This window comes from Halichoerus grypus, chromosome 2 (assembly GCF_964656455.1).
Source record: "Halichoerus grypus chromosome 2, mHalGry1.hap1.1, whole genome shotgun sequence".
NCBI lineage: Eukaryota > Metazoa > Chordata > Mammalia > Carnivora > Phocidae > Halichoerus > Halichoerus grypus.
In genome coordinates, this window is record NC_135713.1 from 93,430,782 (window position 1) to 93,450,220 (window position 19,439).

The 19,439-nt window shown below is 41.7% G+C and overlaps 1 protein-coding gene and 1 long non-coding RNA gene across 2 annotated transcripts in view; both read left to right on the forward strand.

Annotated features, from left to right (window-relative positions):
* The window catches only part of ARSB (arylsulfatase B), a 159,527-nt gene that overhangs the window by 47,059 nt on the left and 93,029 nt on the right, over window positions 1-19,439 (forward strand). The window lies entirely within an intron of this gene.
* Window positions 12,128-13,034, forward strand: LOC144380970 (uncharacterized). Its single transcript, XR_013445340.1, has 2 exons — window positions 12,128-12,343; window positions 12,836-13,034. It is a non-coding gene; the product is annotated as an uncharacterized LOC144380970 (long non-coding RNA).

The window sequence follows — 19,439 nt, forward strand, 5'->3', positions numbered from 1 at the left end:
GCAAACCAATTGTGTCCTTTGGCTCTAGGCTTTCATTTAGAAACCACACTTATTAAGACAGTGTGTCATCCACAACTCTGTGTGTCATGGCGGATCCTTGTAGCCCCATGTTTTGCTCCAACTGCTGCTCTGGTGGCCAGTTCATAGTAGGCTTTGGTCAGCTTCTCACAGGGCAACCATCGTGCCTTGCCTTAAGTCCACATGTTCTCCAACACTGAGAGACTTACATGTACACACCCCGGATGTGCTGAAGTTGATGCCCGTGGGGCCACGCTTACTCATTGGGAGCCAGTGTATGAATGTTTTCCCCCTCTACCCCCCAGAGTGACAGTTCTGAGATGAATTACTTGGGATTCTCAAAGGGGACCAGTGAGATTGAGCATGAGTCACCTGTGGCAGTGGCCAGCTTGATAACACATCCGTGTGTGGCTTTCTCTCATTCCTTGTTCAACAACTCTGGCCTCTCATTTCTGCTCCCTGGGATCGCTTCCAAAATAAACTACTTGCATGCAAACTGCTGGTTTTGGCTCAAAGACAGTGTCAGAAAGCATTTCTTCGTAGCCCCATGTTCAAACTGACTCCCACAGTCTTCACCAAATCCTAGCATGTTGAAGCTAGAAAGGCTAAGAGCCTCATACTATACATGAGGAAATTGAGCCTCAAAGAGGTTAAGGTCCTCTCTATGGTCGCACAGCTGGATTGAGGCAGATGTGGGAGTAGAACTCTGTTCAAGTTTTTTTGGTTAATGGTCTTTCCTTTAAAGCTGTCACTCATTCTGTTTCTTAAATGGTTATGTGCTGGCTCTAGAGCCATTGGGCTTCCAATAGGAAGAGAATTAGTGATGACAAAATTTGGCCAAGGAAACATTGATGATACTTGGTTTTGGGATACCTGAGGAGCCATGGAAAGTTGAATTTAATGAGGTTGAGTTTAATGAAAAGAGAAGGGCAAAGTTGTATGAAGAAGAGAATATAGGGGTGCCTGAGTGGCTCAGTCATTTAAGCGTCTGACTCTAGATTTCAGCTCAGGTCATGATCTCAGGGTCATGAGATCGAGCCCCACATCGGGCTCTGTGCTCAGTGGGGAGTAGGCTTGAGATTCTCTCTCCCTCTCCCTCTGTCCCCTCTTCCCTCTCTCTCTTAAAAAAAAAAAAAAAAGAAAGAGAATATGATGTGTGTGGGGGAATGGGTGGTATAGGGAAAGGGGATTAAGAGTACACTTACCTTGAGCACTAAGAAATGTATAGAATTGTTGAATAATTATATAGTACACCTGAAACTAATATAACACTGCATGTTAATTATACTTCAATTAAAAATTTTAAGACAAAACAACAAAAAAAGAAGAGATTATAACGATGCGCCATGAAATGTGAGCTGGGTAAGGAGGGAAATTTAGGACTTGGTGGAGGGTTGTTAAGATGTGGTAAAAAGGTAGTGTGATTGAAGGACTGTACATCCTGATGGTGGTTGAAGAATTATTGAAGTGAGGTTCTCGATCAGTGTTGTCCAATAGAAATCTAATGCAAACCACAAATGTGAGTCACACCTGTATTTTAAGTAGCTATGTTCAAAAAAACTAAAAAGATATAGGTAAAATTAGTTTTAGTAATATATTTTATTCAGTGTAATACAGCTAAAATATTATCATTTCAATTAGTAATCAATATAAAAAGTTATCAGTGAGATATTTTACAATATTTAAAAAAAAAAAACACAGTAAGTTTGTTGTGTATTTTATGCTTGCAGCACATCTCAATTCAGACTAGCCTCATTTTAGGTGCTCAGTAGCCAAATGTGCCTAGTGGCTACCATTTGTTGTTTTCCTCCCAGCTTGATTGAGATATAATTGACAGATAACATTGTGTAAGTTTAAGGTGCACAACATGATGATTTGATACAAGTCTATGTTGCCAAATGATTACCACAAGAATGTTAGTTAACACATCTCTTACCCTATGTAGTTACCTGTGTGTGTGGGGGGGCGGTGGGTGGGTGTGTGGTAAGAACATAAAAGTTTTACTCTCTTAGCAATTTTCGTGTATTCAGTACTGTATTGTTCGGTACAGTCACCATGCTATACATTAGGTCCCCAGAACTTATTCATTTGTATCTGGAAGTTTGTACCTTTTGATCACCTTCACCCCGCAGCCCCTGGCGGCCACCAGTCTCCTATTATGAGTTCAGTTGTTTGTAGCTTTCACATGTAAGTGAGATCATACAGTATTTGTCTTCCTCTGATTTGTTTCACTTAGCATAATGCCTCAAGGTTCAAACATGTTGTCACAGATGGCAGGATTTTCTTCCTTTTTATGGCCGAATAATATTTCATTATATTTATCTATTCTTTATCAGCACCACATTTTCTTTATCCATTTATCCATCAGTGGACACTTAGGTTGTTTCATGTCTTGGCTTTTGTAAATAACACCAAAGTGAACATGGGGGTGAAGATAACTCTTCAAGATAGTAATTTCATTTCCTTTTGTCTATATACCCAGAGTTGGGATTACTGAATCATATAGTAGTTCTATTTTTAATTTTTGGAAGACTCTTCATACTGTTTTCCATAGTGGCTATATCAATTTACATTCCCACCAAGGGTATATTAGGGTTCCCTTTTCTCCACATCCTTGCCAGGACTTACTTCTTGTCTTTTCAGTGATAGCCATTCTGACAGGTGTGAGGTGATATCTCATTGTGCTTTTAATTTGCATTTTCCTGATGATGAGTGATGTTGGGCACCTCTTTGTGTACCTGTTGGTCATTTGTATGTCTTCCTTGGAACAATGTCTATTCATTCAGGTCCTTTGCCCATTTTTAAAATCAAATTATTTATTTTTATACTATCAGGTATATATCCTTTTATCAGATATATGGTTTTGCAAGTATTTTCTCCCATTCTGTAGGTTGCCTTTTAATTTTATTGATTGTTTCTTTTGCTGTGCAGAAGCTTTTTATTTTGTGTAATCCCACTTGTTTTTGTTTTTGTTGCTTATGCTTTGAGCGTCATGTCCAAAAATTTATTGCCAAGACCAATGTCAAGGAGTTCTTCCCCCATGTTTTCTTCTAGGAGTTTCATGGTTTCGGGTCTTACATTTAAGACTTGAATCCATGTTGAGTTAATTTTTGTGAGTGCTGTAAGACAGGGGTGCAATTTTATTCTTTTGCATGTGAATATCCAATGTTCTAGTGGTTATCGTTTTTAACAGCTCAGTTCTATAGCAGGTGAGCTGATGAGATGGTTGGTGGTCACTGGAGAATGTGATGCTTGAAATTGAGATTGTGGAGGGTTTACAAATCCTTGTAACTACAAGGTCCAGAGGATGAGTCTGGGAGTGAGGTGCTACAGCAGGGTAGGGGATAAGATCGTTGAAGGAGAGGAAGTCAGGTCACTAAGAGTCTAGGATTTTAGAAAGATCATCTGTATTGATATGGAAATCATCAGTGGTTTGCAGAGAGTGATGGGAATGGTACTGGCGAGAGTGATGGGATGCTAGGTGTCACAATCTTCAAGGAACATGGTAGCAGTGATCCAGGAGTCTAAAAACACCTGCAATAAAATAATTTAGTCAGCGGTGTAGTCTGAGTGTATGAGCTTCAATCTGGGGGGGGGGGAGGGATGGTGATTAGAGAGAAGGATAGGAAAAGTTAGGAAGTGCAGTGATGAACAGTAAGGCCGCAGAGGAAGCAGGGTCCTTAGGGGAGAGCCAGAGGCTCAGGACAGAAGGACGCCTGTTGATGGTGCTCTGTGAGGAGTGGAAGCAGAGGGGGAGGGTTCAGGAGCTGGAAAGAGTTAGGATTTGCAGTCAGATCACCACTTGTACAGAACTCCTTGCAAATGAGAGTCTAGATGCTGAAGGATCATCCCCCCCAACCTGCTTTTGGAGGTGTGAGTCGCTGCTGCTCACCCAGCCTTATCACCCACTGATGTACCTGCTCTGCTCAGGTACCCACTGGCCAGCAGGGTAGAGGACCCTCTGAGACCTAAGTCCTCAGTGTATCTTTGGACCCCTCCCTTCCATCTTGCCTTCTGTTTGGGATATTCCTGTGATTACTGCCCAGTAATCTTGTTCCAGATGAATGGCTTCATCCAGACTTCATTTTTAAATATTAATTTACTTTATTTTTTAACTCATAATGCACGAAGTACGAATTTTCAAATGCTCAAAAGTTTTTGAGTGAAAAATAAGTCCATCTACCTACCACTGTTGTCCAGCCTTTCAGTTTCTTTTCCCAGAGAACACCACTGTTACCAGTTCTAGAATTCACTTGTAGTAGGAAGTGCCTCTGCTCTTATTCCCTCCTCCTGCCGCTTTGTTATGTGAAGGAGACTTTTTCTGAAAATGTATTCAACATTCTCCAGGATAATGGCTTGCTAAACAGGAGTCTGGGTGCTAAGAAGCTCCTCCAGATCAGCCAAGTCTCCAAATTCAAATGTAGTCTTATGGTTGGCTTATTGGAAAGCCCTTGATTTCTGGGCTCCAACAACTACATATAACCCCAAATCTCTGCAGTTCTTTTAGGGGTGTAAACTCTTTATTCCTTCATTTATTCAGCACATATTCTTTCAATGATTGCTTTATGCAAGGCTCCATGCTAAGCGCATAGAAAGTGAGTCAAACTTGACCAAACTCCCCCAGGCGTTTGGACTGTCCACTAATCCTGCCTGAAGCCCAGTCCAAGCTAGCTACTGGCAATGGCAGTCTCCCCTTGTTCAGGAATGCAAAAGTGCTGACATTTGTGGTAAGTAGATACTGTTTATATGCAATAAGGATTGTGTGGTCCCCCCAGCATGCCCTATCCTGACTACTCTGCAGTCGGGGCTCTGACGGGCTCACTGGCACATCTGCATTCCCGTGAGAGCTCTAGAGTATCATTCCCACACCCCGCCTCCATTGTCTTATCCCAGATTGGAGAACGGGGCTCCTAGTTTCCTGTCCTTGAAATTGTGCCCATATAGAAATTGCATACTTAAGAAAAATCCCCAAGTTTACTTGACTCAGTTTTGTTTCTCTTCCGCTACTGAACTGCAGCATTATATTGGCGTTGTCATGCGGAAGATAAAGGGTTAATTTGGGTAACCTTCATGGCAGAAGAGCGAAACAAACAAAAAGAGCTCTAGCACTTCATGCTTCTGTGAAAACCCAATCAGTACCGTTTCATGGTTGTAATTTCTAATTCCTTTCTGAGCTGAGAAAAAAATGTTTTTGCTAATTAGATAATTACTTGGTCGTGACCTTTTGATAAAAACTTGCTTTGACTCTAAAAATGTCTGGAGAGGAATTACTTTATTTAATAAATCATTATTCTAACATCAAAAAATCAGACATTAAGAAAAGGTCTTGAAAGATTACAATTTTTATGCTAAACCATATAAGAAATACCATATTAGGCTGAAAGTTCTTCAAGTGTGTGTGTATGTGTGCACATGAAATTGAGATTTTTGTCCCCAAAGTGTATAAGACTAATTAATGTAGGATGTTAACCATAAGAGAAACTGAGTATGGGTTTTGTGGGAGCTCTCTATATTACATTTGCAATTTTTCTGTACATCTAAAACTATTCTAAAATAAAATGTTTTGTATATATATGGAAGACTCTTACAAATCAAATTAGATGTATTCTAGTATAAACTGAATGAGAACATCCCTGAAAAGTGTCCATAAGTGTAATTCCACTTAAAAAAAGCTTTATTTAAAAATTGACAATATATTGCCTTCCTAAGGCTTCCGACTACATCTGATGGAGGTATTAGGAATGGTAGTTTTAGTACATAAAAGTACCATCAGAATCTCCAGATGTGCAAATACGTTAACTATGAAATTGCATTTAGAATACTTAGTTGCTACACAGGGGACACTTTTCCTATGAGAAATAATAAATTACTGTTTACTAATAAATCTACTCTCTACCTGAATCAAAGTTACAGTAAAAAAACTATGAATTACTTGTGTTTCCGGTTATCTCATGATACAGATGAGATGGGCCAACATGAGGAAGTGTGGTGACAGTTTGAGTTTTGTCTATCTCTTGTTCTATTGTTGGTTTCTAAGAAATTAACTAATTTGGGCCAAATTTGATTGAAGAGTGTTCAGTATTCCTCAGTTCTCCTTGAACCTGTGGTTTAATTTGCCACCTTTAAATACAATTGCATTCAAACACAAAAGGATTTCATGTGAACGTGTATCCTATCATGTAAATAAATGTCAGTGAAATTAAGTAGGTGGGTGGGGTACAGGTAATGGAAGAAAAGTGATGATACTCACAAAAGTTCCTTTGTGGTTTACTGCTCAATATCATTTAGCTTCCATTTTTCTTGACAACAGAAAATTATCAGGAATATAGTTGATACATTCTTTAATTTAAAAGAAGTTTTGGCACAATGTATCACACAGCCCTAAAACTGTATTAGAAAGGCCTTTGAACTTGAGTTCCCTTGACCTTCCCAAGGCTGCTGATACATTGTCATTTTAAGTATCAGCTCACAAATCAACCCCTCATCTGATGTTCTCCCTCCCTGCACCCCTCATTGTCTCTCATATCACAGTGTTGGTTTTCTGCATAGCATTTATCACAGTGGTTGTTTTTGCTGTTTTTGCTTACTTGTTTGTCATCTGTCTTCCTCACCAGAATTAAGCTCCAAGAGAGCAAGGACCTTATCTGTCTTGCTTATCACAATATCCTCTGTGCTTGGAACATGGGCACAGCGTAGGTTGATATTTTAATGTTTGCAGTTGCAAAACGTATGTATAGGCGTATATGCATTTATAGTTCCTGCTAGAAGACAGGCCAGAAAGATTCCCCTCCTCCCATGAATGAATAACTACCTCTAGTTACTAAATTATTTCCTAATTCCTTACTCTGTTTCTGATTTTCTTAGACACTGACATTGCTCTTAGGGCATGATAAATGATATAATTTAATAGGAAAATTGTAAATCTCAAGGAGAAAACTCAGCATTAAGGTAACATTTTATCTCCAGAACAAATCGATGTTTTAGCTCCTTTCTTTTGATTTTCGTTGGTAAGAGAAGGATGACTTTGGGGATGGGAAGGAGACATAGGTGGTCTTGGGGTAGGAGTCCATGGGGTCATTATCTCAGTGACCTCTCGTTCTACCTGAATATTTCCAGAAGATAGGCGAATTTAGTATTTTACCACATTAACCCAGAAGTTTGATCAAGTCTGCTCTTGGGTTTAGATAAGAAAGCTTGTCCATGTGCCCAGGTCTAGTGTTCTTTGCTCTGGAATAGAACAGGCCAGGGAGGACCCGTCTCATTCTCCCAATAGTCAGGATACCTTGATGTACCTTGGCCTCTGTCTGCCTTAGAACCTGCAGGGGAAGCTTTTGCAGACCTGCTGAGAACCTTAAAAGAAATGTAAGATAGAGTGTGTGCTTATCATTAGCTGTTTACACATGAGATATTCATCCATGTCTGGGACATTTTGAATTTTATGGAAGTCATGCCCCACTTGCTGCATATTCACCTCATCGAAAACTTTAGTAATTTTACAGTGAATCATTCATCTTAGAGGAAATTTGCAGTAAATGCTAATCTCAAAGCGTAAATGAAGTCCCAGACTGAGATTACATAAGGGCTGCAGTAAGCAAGTAAACACCATTTAGATCTGACAGATGCCAGGTTTCGTGTTACCTTCTGTTTCACATCCTCTCCCCCCTTTTATTTTTTTCTCCTAAATTAATGAAGTCTTTGTGTTTAAGAGAAAGCTATTTGACCTTCCCCGTCTCTGCCCCTAGGGCATCTTTTCTCTCAGAGTATAGAGTTAGCTCGCCTCAGACTGACTCGAGTGTTTTACTAATCATGATCCTCAATGTAGAAAAGAAGTTCCTGAAATCACTGGTTTCCTTTTAGTTACAGTATCAGGACAGCTCAGAAAAGTCCTTTATGCCATGACTGATGGAGCTCAAAAAAAAGAAGCCAAGGGCCTACCTATGTCGCCCAGATAAATTGTTTCAATTGAGGTGGCAGCAGTAGTTGGTTGGTCTAGTAATTTTCCGATAACTCAATAAGGTACCCAGGAAATGAATGGGAAACGGAAACCGAACTGATTTCACATTGATAGTGAAGACCAGATTTATTTGACGTAAGGGAGTGTTTCTGCCAGAGTTGAGTTATGCCTCTTCTAGTCAAAAATATACAAGTAAGGAGAGTTTAAGAGCTGAAGAAAGTAGTCTGTTGGTTGTCAGGTTACCTGGAAAATTAACACGAATGTTTAATATCCATAAGAAGACACTCATGAAGTATAATGACTGTAAATTGTCTTGGCACCATCCTATGGCTCTAAGCATTTGTGGGCCCCTCCATTGTGATATGTGGACCACCCTTTTCCAGCAAGTATGGCACTGAGAACTGGTGGGGACATGGAGGGCTTGTTTCATTTTATATTTTTTTTAATAATTTGGCTCTAAAATATTCTTTTTTTTTTTTTTAAGATTTTATTTATTTATTTGACAGAGAGAGAGATAGTGAGAGCAGGAACACAAGCAGGGGAAGTGGGAGAGGGAGAAGCAGACTCCCCACTGAGCAGGGAGCCCAATGTGGGACTCGATCCCAGGACCCTGGGATCATGACCTGAGCCGAAGGCAGACGCTTAACAACTGAGCCACCCAGACGCCCTAAAATATTCTTTTTCTCTCTAAAAAAGGTACTCCCTAGTTAAGTACTTTCTTTTTTTTTTATAAATTAACATTTAAAATAATATGTTCTAACCTTTAGATTACCAGAATAGATTTTATTATACAATAAGCCACACTTATTTTAGATTGAGTATCAATTTTTGAAAGAAATCCTTAGTATCTTCCTTAATTTTTAAAAATTACTTTAATCATGCTCTGATAAAATTAATATATGATCATGGTAGAAAACTAGAAAACTATTGAAAGGTATAAAGAGAAAAATGTAAATTATTATCTTAGCACTCAAGGTAAATACTTAACTTTCTACAGTAAAAATTTCTCTGACATTAAAAATTCTTCAAAAACATAATTTTTAAAAATAGCAATCATTTTAAGAAATCATGATCTGGGTAACTACAGCTAGACAAGAAAGATTTTTTTCCCTTTGGCTAAAAATTTGGGTACCTTTGATATTTTGGCATAAACACACATGGTGGCAGAGAATAATTGTGATGTATCTAACATGGCAAGTCCGTAAACACAAATGTGCAACACTGAGTCAATGTTGAAATGCCTGGAGGTTTTGTTTTTGTTTTTTTCCATTTCTTTTTTTTTTTAATTGTTTTAACTCACTTTTGTAAAATAAACTGATAAGAACCACGACATTTGTGTCTGATCATTCCATGAGAAACTCGAGAATCAAATAAAATAGATTCCATCATACAGCAGGATAGGAAAAATACCAAATCTGTCCCAAAGAGCTGCTTTTGCTGTGACTCAGCCTACTGTCTGATACTGAAAGTGAATTAAAACTACGTTTTAAGCTCAGCTCCCATCGTGTTATTGGCTGGCAGGGAAAGGCCTGGGGAAGGAGGCATTGCCCTGGCCGACCAGGAAACATTCCTGCAGGATCCCACCGACTCACTGAGGCCTGTCCGCCGGGCTCAGCATGTTTTCAGTAAGCACGAACAGAGCTTTTAAGTGATCAAACTGATAACGGCTTCTTCTTTCTAAAGCCTTGAATATTCTTTCAGTAAAGCTTCTTTAAAAATAATTTGACCGTATGGTTTTTATCAAGAAATGGGAATGGATAGTGGTATTGTGAATTGGATCCCAAGAGAGAAAAGTTCCCATAAAATATAAGTGCCTTAGGTAGTTGGAGAAGCTCCTGTCTGACCACTTTTCCCTCTCATGAGTTCCAAATAGACCCATGTTGCGTTGCCTGGCTGAGGGAAAGGTTGCTGTTGCCGTAACTTGGATCCGTGCAGCACTTCCTGACCCACCTGCTGTGTTGGTAAACTTGAAACTGTCATGGCAAATATGTTTATTTGCTTTTCCCTGAAATATGCTGTCCCTTTTTTACCTCCTGCAGATAGAAACTGGCAGGTCCTTTTCCTGCTAGCCAAAAAACAGTGATGGGAACCAGGTGGAAGATACGGGTTTTAAAGTGTAGTCTTAATTCATTTTGAGTCCCATAAAGTAGGCTGAGTCACGGACAAGCTGTGGGCCTCACCAGATCACTCCATGACTTCCCGTTTCCTCTGGCAAACCTCTCAGTGCACTATGCTGATATCACTGCTAGATTGTCAGAAATAGCTTGCTTGCGAGAAATTTGCCTGTGAGCTGTTAGGGCCGCCAGATAGTGTCACTGTCGTCCATTTCCTCTCTTTTTTCCTTCGTCTTCAAATTCATATGGTCTCGTGTACTACAAGAAGGGTATTAACCAACCTCACCACAGCCATTTGGGTTACAGATGGTGAAGGCCTGGTTACGTAACCATTCGTTACAAGTGTAGTTCCAGAGGCGCCTGGGTGGCTAAGTTGTTAAGCGTCTGCCTTCGGCTCAGGTCATGATCCCAGGGTCCTGGGATCGAGCCCCACATCGGGCTCCCTGCTCAGCAGGGAGCCTGCTTCTCCCTCTGCCTGCCGCTCCCCCTGCTTGTGCTCTTTCTCGCTCTCTCTGACAAATAAATAAATAAAATCTTAAAAAAAAAAAAAAATTTGGTACTGCAGCATGGAGAAGGTGGTTATCACTTGAGTAAGGGAAGGGCCTGATGAACTGCTGTAAAGGGGCACCACCGTGAATCATCACAATTAGTTCTCCCTATGCCTCCTTCACTGTCTTTTTCACTTTTCCCAGCTGGCCCAGCTAGTAGCCTCACCTTATACCTCTTTATCCCCGTCCACCTTTATCAGGATGGAAATTAAAAACAGACTATAGATGTCTGAGACCCGTCTCTAAAATCACCGTTCTTCTTCTCCTTTTGCCATTCAGAAAGTTACATAATCCATAGAGTTTTTCCATGTTGGAGTCAAAATAATAGAAATACGCTGGAAGGGTTAAACATCCTTCAACAGTTAACCACATAACTCAACTGGAAGGACCCCTAGTCCACCTTTTCCTTCTCTTTACATCCAAAATAACTACTTTGGCACAGCCAGAGAAACCTCAGACATGGTGATCAGCCTAGGAGTGTCTGTTGAGTACTTTATATGCATTTGTATATACTGGGCACTCGGTATGATGAGGCTCCAGTATTCATTTACCTGCTCACTGAAAACATTCTGTTCTTTCATGCTGCTGTTTTTTAATACATTCTATTCCCATGTATAATTTTTCTTCTTTAAGACTCATGTCAAGCATTACCTCTTCTGCAGAGGCTTCCCTGACCCTTCCAGACATAGTTATTTCTTTCTCTGTGACCTTCAACGAAGCAGTTCACGCTTCTATTAAGGCACATCATAGGGATGCCTGGGTGACTTAGTCGTTAAAGCGTCTGCCTTTGGCTCAGGTCATGATCCCAGCGTCCTGGGATCAAGTCCTGCGTCAGGCTCCTTGCTCAGTGGGCAGCCTGCTAATCTCCAAGATGGTAATTGACCTTACTAATACAACTAGTGTTGTGTACTGAGGTCTCTATTTTAGATTCTCTCCAAGTACTTCCTTTTTCTGTCTTTTTAATTATTATTTTCATTGCAGTCAAATAATGTGATAGAGAACTGGACAGGCTTCAGGAAAAGAAGTATGATTGTGGCTTTGTTTCTAAGTAGCTGGGCAGCTTCTCACATGCTGTTCATCTTTCTTGACCTCGTTGTCTTCATAATGATCTCTCAGATACTGTTTGAGATTTTGTACTCCAACCGTGGAAATTCAAATACTGTTTTCTTTTAGGCAGGTTCACAATCTTCTCTGTGTTTTCAAGCCGGGCCACCTAGAAAGTCTACCCCAAAGATTCAGATTCACAAAGTGATTCTGCAGTGTAGTCAGTCAGGTTGAAGGATGAAAACCACTGGTATAGTATGGACCTAGAGACTCATTATAAAACCCTCTCCTTTGCCACATTTTTTCCATCCTTAAGAACAATTTTGCCATTCAGAAAATAACTACCTTTATAATTTAATCCTCACAAAAGTTAAGGGTCAGCCATTTTCTCTTTGTGTGACTTTTTATGAATATTTTGCATTGATTCAGTACTAATTTGTGTTCTTGCCTGTTTTTCCACTCTCACTATTCAACCACACTTGACCAGTGATTCAAAAGAACAATAAAGGATACTGAATAAAACTGGTTGACTTTAATGTATCAGCCATTACATCTCTCTCTGGAGCAATGGTTCTCAGAGCATAGACCCAGAAGCGTCCTCATCACCTGGGAACTTGTTAGAAATGCAAATTCTCAGGCTCCTCCCTGGACCAGAAATTTTGGAGGTGAGACCCAGAAATCTGTGTATTAACAAGTCTTCTAGGGGATTCTGATACATGCTATTGTATGAGAGCTGTCCTAGAGAGATTTTGTATTTTCAGATAGTTGGATATTTAAGTGTGCTTCGATATTTTTGAAGCAATCATTGTCCAAACTTAGAAAATAGAAAGGATATTACATAGATAGAAATAGAAAGGATATTATATTTCTAAAGGGTATAGTGCCCTGTCTTCCTATCTTTTTATACTTCAAAAGTTTTCATATTCTTTTCTACTCTTAGAAAACCTGTCCATATCTCTGCCTTTTTGTAGTCTGAAATATTAGTCTTAAAATCAGTTCTATTATCATGGAAACTTTGATAATCAATGCTGTTTAAATAGTTTATTGTGGAATATGATGGAATAGCAGATGGAATAGTGACTAATGAAATCTTTAATTTCTACTTTTTCATTTGTATATATGTATATTTTTTAAGATTTTATTTATTTATTTGACAGAGAGAGACAGCGAGAGAGAGAACACAAGCAGGGGGAGTGGGAGAGAGAGAAGCAGGCTTCCCACGGAGCAGGGAACCTGATGCGGGGCTCGATCCCAGGACCCCAGGATCATGACCTGAGCTGAAGGCAGACGCTTAACGACTGAGCCACCCAGGCGCCCCTCATTTGTATATTTTTTAATTGAAACTTCTAGGGGGAATTCTTCTAAGATTTTATTTATTTATTTGAGAGAGAGGGAGTGTGTGTATGCTTGCACTAGTGTGAGCGGGGGGAGGGGCAGAGGGGGAGAGAGAATCTCAAGCAGGCTCTGCATTGAGCACAGAGCCTGAGGCGGGGTTCAGTCTCACAACCCTGAGATCGTGACCTGAGCCGAAACCAAGAGTTGGACGCTTAATTGGCTGAGCCACCCAGTTGTCCTGTAATTCATCTTCCTTTAGAACATAGACAAGGATTATTTAAAGTTATCTTTAAACAAATGGAATTGTTCTATAATAGGCCCAAAGGCTGCTCTTACAGAGGGACATTTTTATGAAGTTGAGCCCTTTCGGGAAGGAAGGTGTGAGCATGAACTAACATCCTGGATTGAATGATGAAGAGGAGGATAAGGGCATCTGCTGTGGCAGAAGCAGACTGAGAACGCAGGTTTCTGTGCTTCCAGCTCAGTATTCTCTGCACAGAACGGCCCTGCCTCTAGGACTATACAGTTTACCTCATTGGTTGGATTTTTGTCAAGAGCTTGATCCAAGTGTGGTTTTTTTGTTTTAATATATAAAGCATTTGCAAGTTCCCCATAGCTTTATTTAACTCCCTCAAGCCCTCTCACCTCTGTCGAGTTGGACCAGGAAATTCAAGGTCTAGCCAGGGGCCCCCAAAGAGTTAAAAAGACAACCGGCCTGCAGAGTAGGAGAAATTGATGTCAAAACCAGATGTTCCTACCCAGGCTTTGCTGGATTCATAAGTCAGGATAAAGCCAGCATGTATGCATGCACATCAAAAAAAAAAAAAAAAATCTTGGCCCGTGTCGTGGAGAAATGAAGTGTTGTCCCCTCATCTGCGATTCCTGTCCAGGCGTTGCCGCATGGGAGCAGTGCAGAAGGGCTCCCCGGAGACCGGTGGCCCTGACACTCGAGCCATTCACTCGGAACACCCTCAAATCCCCTGTTTGCATTGTTGGTGTTCTGCCGGGCTGCCCGCACGGCCCCTGCCCGTTTTCATTGGCTCTGGGGATTGTTATTGGAGTGGCTGACAGCTGTCTGCCAGGCTGTCTGCAGCGGCCTTCCCGTGCTCCCCCGCCGGCTGCCCGACTTCACAGCACTATTGTTCCTGTTGGGCCTTTTTCTTAAAATCTTTCCCAGCTGTATCCTGATATGGGAAACTGCCTAAATTAGCTCCAGATTGCTCTGTTTATTTTGCGTTAGATAAGCGACAAAAGACGGTCCCCGCAGCCTGCCGGGAGGAGGGGGGAAGCGGGGGGATGGGGAGCGGGGGACCCAAGCAAGGTCTTTTACAGAAGGTCGAGTTCCCAGACTAGACTGTGAAAAGGCACAAATGCGATACAGTCACCGGTCCTGCCCCTGACATGTGACACGGGGGGCTGGCCAAGCAGTAACTCTGGATCCACGCATACCTCCTTCCAGAAAAGAAAATCAGGGCCTTGGCATGGAGTCACACGAGAAGGAAGCTGAATTTCCGTGATTGGAAATAGACACGATATCTCTCTGAACCGCAGGCCTGGTTGCCCTGAGAGCTGTCCAGGCTCTCCGCTCCATGCCCGGATTGTGACAGGAATCCCTTTTCTCCTTTCAATTGTCCCTCCGTACAGCAGTGCGTGGTAGCTGACGGGCTCAAAACCAGCTAAGGTTTACCGGCCTCCCTCTATGCTCAGCCCTTGAAAACGTTCACTTCTCTGCTGTAACTTAAAGCTAGAAATCCAAAGACTGTGGGGTCACCGGCACAGGTATTTTCCACACAGCTGCAGGTGAAAATTCACAACGGACTTGGCCCCCCGTGCTCACGCGGGCCGTCTGTCAGCTGCTGTCGGCCACAGCCCCCCTGCCTCTGTGGGGGTCTGCTCACAGGGCTCCCGGGCAAAGCCTCTCTGAATGCTTCACAAACAACCTTTTCCAATATAATAGATACTGTCCTAGAATGAAGATACTGCCTTTGTGATTGTAGGAATAACCCCAAATAAAATATGAAAAGTAAACTTCCGGATGTTTCAACTCAGCTGAAGCACATGAACAATGCCAGCAACTGGCTGAGTTACAACAATTATTGAACATTTTGTCTGTTGGTAATTCAAGACTCCCCAGGAAAGATCCCATGACTCACTCCAGCATGACTGGGCTTCCAGTCCTCACGCGGGAAGTCCTGGAAACCCTTTCTACCAACTGAGGGAAGGGGAGGGAAGAACATGGTCAGGAGTCATAAAATGTCCTTAGAAGCCGCCCCTTAGTTTCCTTTGGGGCACATAAACTCAATGTCATTAAAAAGGCACAAAACCAACTTTGGAAGAATAATTACCCTGTCAAGCCCCCTTTCCCTCTGGTGGAATGTGCCTTTTCTTCTCCACCCAATTCGAGCATGGGATTGAATGGCCTCCAGTGTCACCTGCTTTAATTCCCCAATTTTCATCCCCCTCTTTTTTCTCTGTGTCCTTTTTTTTGTCCTCATCGTGGACAGTCTTGTATTTTTCACCTGGACCAGGCTTTCTGTGGATGATCTGTCCCTTGAGAGTGGGGACTGTGTTTGAACCTCTGTTGTCTTTTCCCACTGTGCTGACAACAGTCATGGGTACTTCACAGGTGCTTAATTAAGGTCTTTGAAATAGCAAGTCTTGTTGGCCAATTCTCATTAAAATCCTAAGCATACCATTCCAGTGAGGGGCCGGATGGAGTAAGCCAACTAAAGCCTGTCTTCCTCATGGCCTACACCTGGAAACTGGAAAATACAGAAGCAACTATCCGGGGCAACTGAAAAGTACACAATAGCAGGGGAATGGTGGATGGGAATGAAGTCAAAGCTTGATCAATCCCTTATACCAAGGGTGAGTCTCGTGGCATTTGTTTTCTCTCCTCTGTCTTTCAGCTTTAACCCAAGGCCTGCTGGAATTCTAGAACAATGCAGCAGGCATTGGCAGCAAAATCTTTAGGTGAAACCCTCTATTTCTAAACAGCGGTTTGGGAAAGGAGTCCTTTGCTGGGCAATATAGGGGAATTATTATTTTGTTTCTTTTTTTTCCTCCCCTGCCCCTGCCCCACAGCCAACCCCAGTTGAGGATCTGCATTTGTGTTGGCGGTGGGAGTTTGGGCACCTGAAATCCCAAAAGAAAATTCTCTCTGACCAGAGGACCAGTGAAAAGGAGCCCCTTTTTTCCAGAGTGTGGGAGAATCTCATTATTTTATCTCTCTCTTTTATTTTGCTGTTTGCTCCCAAAGGCAGCCTCAGTTGTATGGAAGTGACAGAATAAGGGGCTAAAACCTGAGAGAAACCTGTCTTTCTGACCAGAGAAACAAGGAAAAGGGGACCCCAGGAGGCTAGAAAGTGTGTGGGGAATCTCGGAGAGGATAGGGGTGGGGAAGAGGATCCCCCAGTTCTGTGTACGAACTGGCGTAAGTCCCAGGCTCACCTCTAAGCTGTGCATGTGCCACACAGTCCCAAAGAAGCAAAGCAAAGGCCTCGAAAACTCAACAGCGATATAAACCACTCCCCAAGTCCCAGACTAACTCCTGAGTGGGGCGCATACTGGGTGGGTAAACCCAAACATTATAGCAAAGCCTTTAAAAACTAAACTGACATTATAACCACTGTTCACAGAAAGGCAAAACTTGCAGTCTGAATCTAACTGGGCTGGTTATCTGCTAAAACAAACAAATATCAACATCTTTGAGAGACTCTAAGATAAGACCCGGAGTCTCACAACTTGATACTCAAAATGTCCAGGGTACAATCCAGAATTACTCACCATACAAAGAACCAGAAAAATGTGACCAGTACTCAAGGGAAAAGACTGTCAACAGATGCCAATGCTGGGATGACCCAAATTTTGGAATTGTCAGCTGAAAATTTTAATGTAGCCTTTATAACCATTCTCTATGAGATACAGTTGAATACTCTTAAAATACATGGAAAAGTAAAGTTCTCAGCAGAGAAACAGAGGAAGGAAGGAAGGAAGGAAAGAAGGAAGGAAGGAAACCAAACTGAATTTTTAGAACTGAAAAATACCATATCTGAAATTAAAATTCCCTCTATGGGTCCAGTAGCAGAATAGTAGAGGAAAGGGTCAGTGCACTTTAAGACAGATCAGTAGACATTATGCAATCTGAAAGAGAGAAAAAAGAAAAAATTGAACCAAGCTGTAGGGACCTATGGAACAATATTAAAAGATCTAACATTTATGTCAGTAAAGTCCTAAGGAGAGGAGAAATGTTGGGCAGAAAAAAAAAATGAAGGAATAATGCCTGAAAACTTCACAGATTTGGTGAGCTGAACATGTATACATTCAAGAAGCTCAGTAAAATCCGATCAGGATAAACCCAAAGAAAACCACACTCACATTGTAATCAAAATGCTGAAACCAAAGATGAAGGAAAAAATATCTTGAAAGCAGCAATCCCAGTGGTGGGGATGTAACCTAGAGAAATGAAAACATGGTTATACAAAAACCTGTACCCACGTGTTTACAGCAGCCTGTTTGATAACTGCTGAAGGCTGGAACAAACTCCTTCTGCTGGTGAACAGCTCAGTGAAACTGCAGCACCCCTCTGCAGCGGACTGCTCTACCACTCAGCAGCAGCATGAACCACCGCTACACGCATCGATGTGCATGAATCTCAGATGCGGCATGCTGAACGAGAGAAGCCACACTCAAAGAAGTTTCACAGTGTATGATTCTTTTTTTTTTAAGATTTTATTTATTTATATTGAGAGAGAGTGCATGCATGCACACACATATATACATGCACATAACACATACACACGCACACATGTGCAAGTGGGAGGAGGGGCAGAGGGGGAGGGAGAGAATCTCAAGCAGACTCCCCATTGGATTGTGTGCTTAGCACAGAGCCTGACACGGGGCTCGATCCCATGACCCTGAGATCGTGACCTGAGCCAAAACCAAGAGTCTGACACTTAACTGACTGAGCCACCCAGGCACCCCAAGTATAATTCTTTTTATATGGCATTCTGGAAAAGGCAGAACTTTAAAGATGGAGCAGGCATCAGTGGTTGCCAGGGCTTAAGGGTGGGGTGGAGGGTTTGATTACAAAGGAGCAGTACAAGGGAGTGATTCTGGTTTGATGGAGTTGTTCTGTAATTGTGGCGCTGGTTATATGACTCTATTTGTCAAAATTCGTAGAAATCCATACCAAAACAAGTGACTTTTACTGTATGTAAATCATAAAAAAGAAATCACTAGCATACCATTTCATATCTGATAGGGTTAATGTATCTTCATGACTGCACCAAGTATGGAAAAGATTCATGTAATCTCTTATGTATTTTGAAGTCATTTTCCACTTGATTCCACATTAAAGTTGCAGGAAACTAAAAATGGAATAAACAATGAAGGAGTCTCTTTGGGTACATACAAAGAGCTTCCCAAAAAAGAATTTTGTGTCTCACATGCCAGGCAGATGTTTTGTAGGGTCGTCAGCTGATCACGAAAGGCCCCGATGAAAAATTGAGGTATAAAAGAAGGGTCTATAAGAGACACCTTGTTGCCAGCAAAGATCTACTGTTTTTTAAAAGAAGCCAAGTCAATTTGATGGACTGGTGAAAACAAGAACAAAGAATCTGACGTATCTTGGAAGCTCTGGGTTTTGATAATTGGGGTGGTATTTAGAGGGCCCTGTCTGGAAGAATCATGTCTCTTGTCCTGAGCTCTGTCCTTGCTTGTGCTCTGAAATATAAATGGAGTAAGCAGGCTGGGACTATTTCCATGAAGCAGATTGTATACGTTCCTGTGACACCAGAGAGTTTTCCTGAACGAAGGATTTTTTTCTTCAACCCACCTCTCATCCAAAGGACATAAAGTACAGGATAGATGTTTAATCATGGTAATTCTATGCTTAACTTTTTGAGCAACTGCCAAACTATTTCCAAATCAGTAAAGCCATGTTACATTCCCACCAGCAGGGTTTGAGGGTTCCAATTTCTCTGCATCCCCCTTGCCTGCGGAGACTCAGGCCATCTCTTGCCACATCTGTGCTCTTCTCGACAGCAAATGAAAACCATTCATCAATGCGGCTGTAACCTCTTCCGCACTGTGCTGCGAGGGCCTCTGAGCCTACAGTCATTGTCGTCTCTTACGGCCACACCACACTGGGCACAGGCAAATGCACAGAGCCTCGCTGTCCCCTTCTTCTTATTCCCTTACTCTCTGCAGAGACCATCTCCAGCGCTCTGCACCTTTCTAATTTGCAGATTCTAGTCTGCTATGAAATGAGGGAGCCACACACCATGCATGTCATTAGAATCGTGTCTGAGACTAAATGGGCCCTACATTAGGGTCTGATTGCAGGGACTTGGTGATGCCTATTGTGCTTATTCAGGGGTATTTGTTTTGATTTGTTTGATGTTTATTTGTTCGTTTTTTATCCTG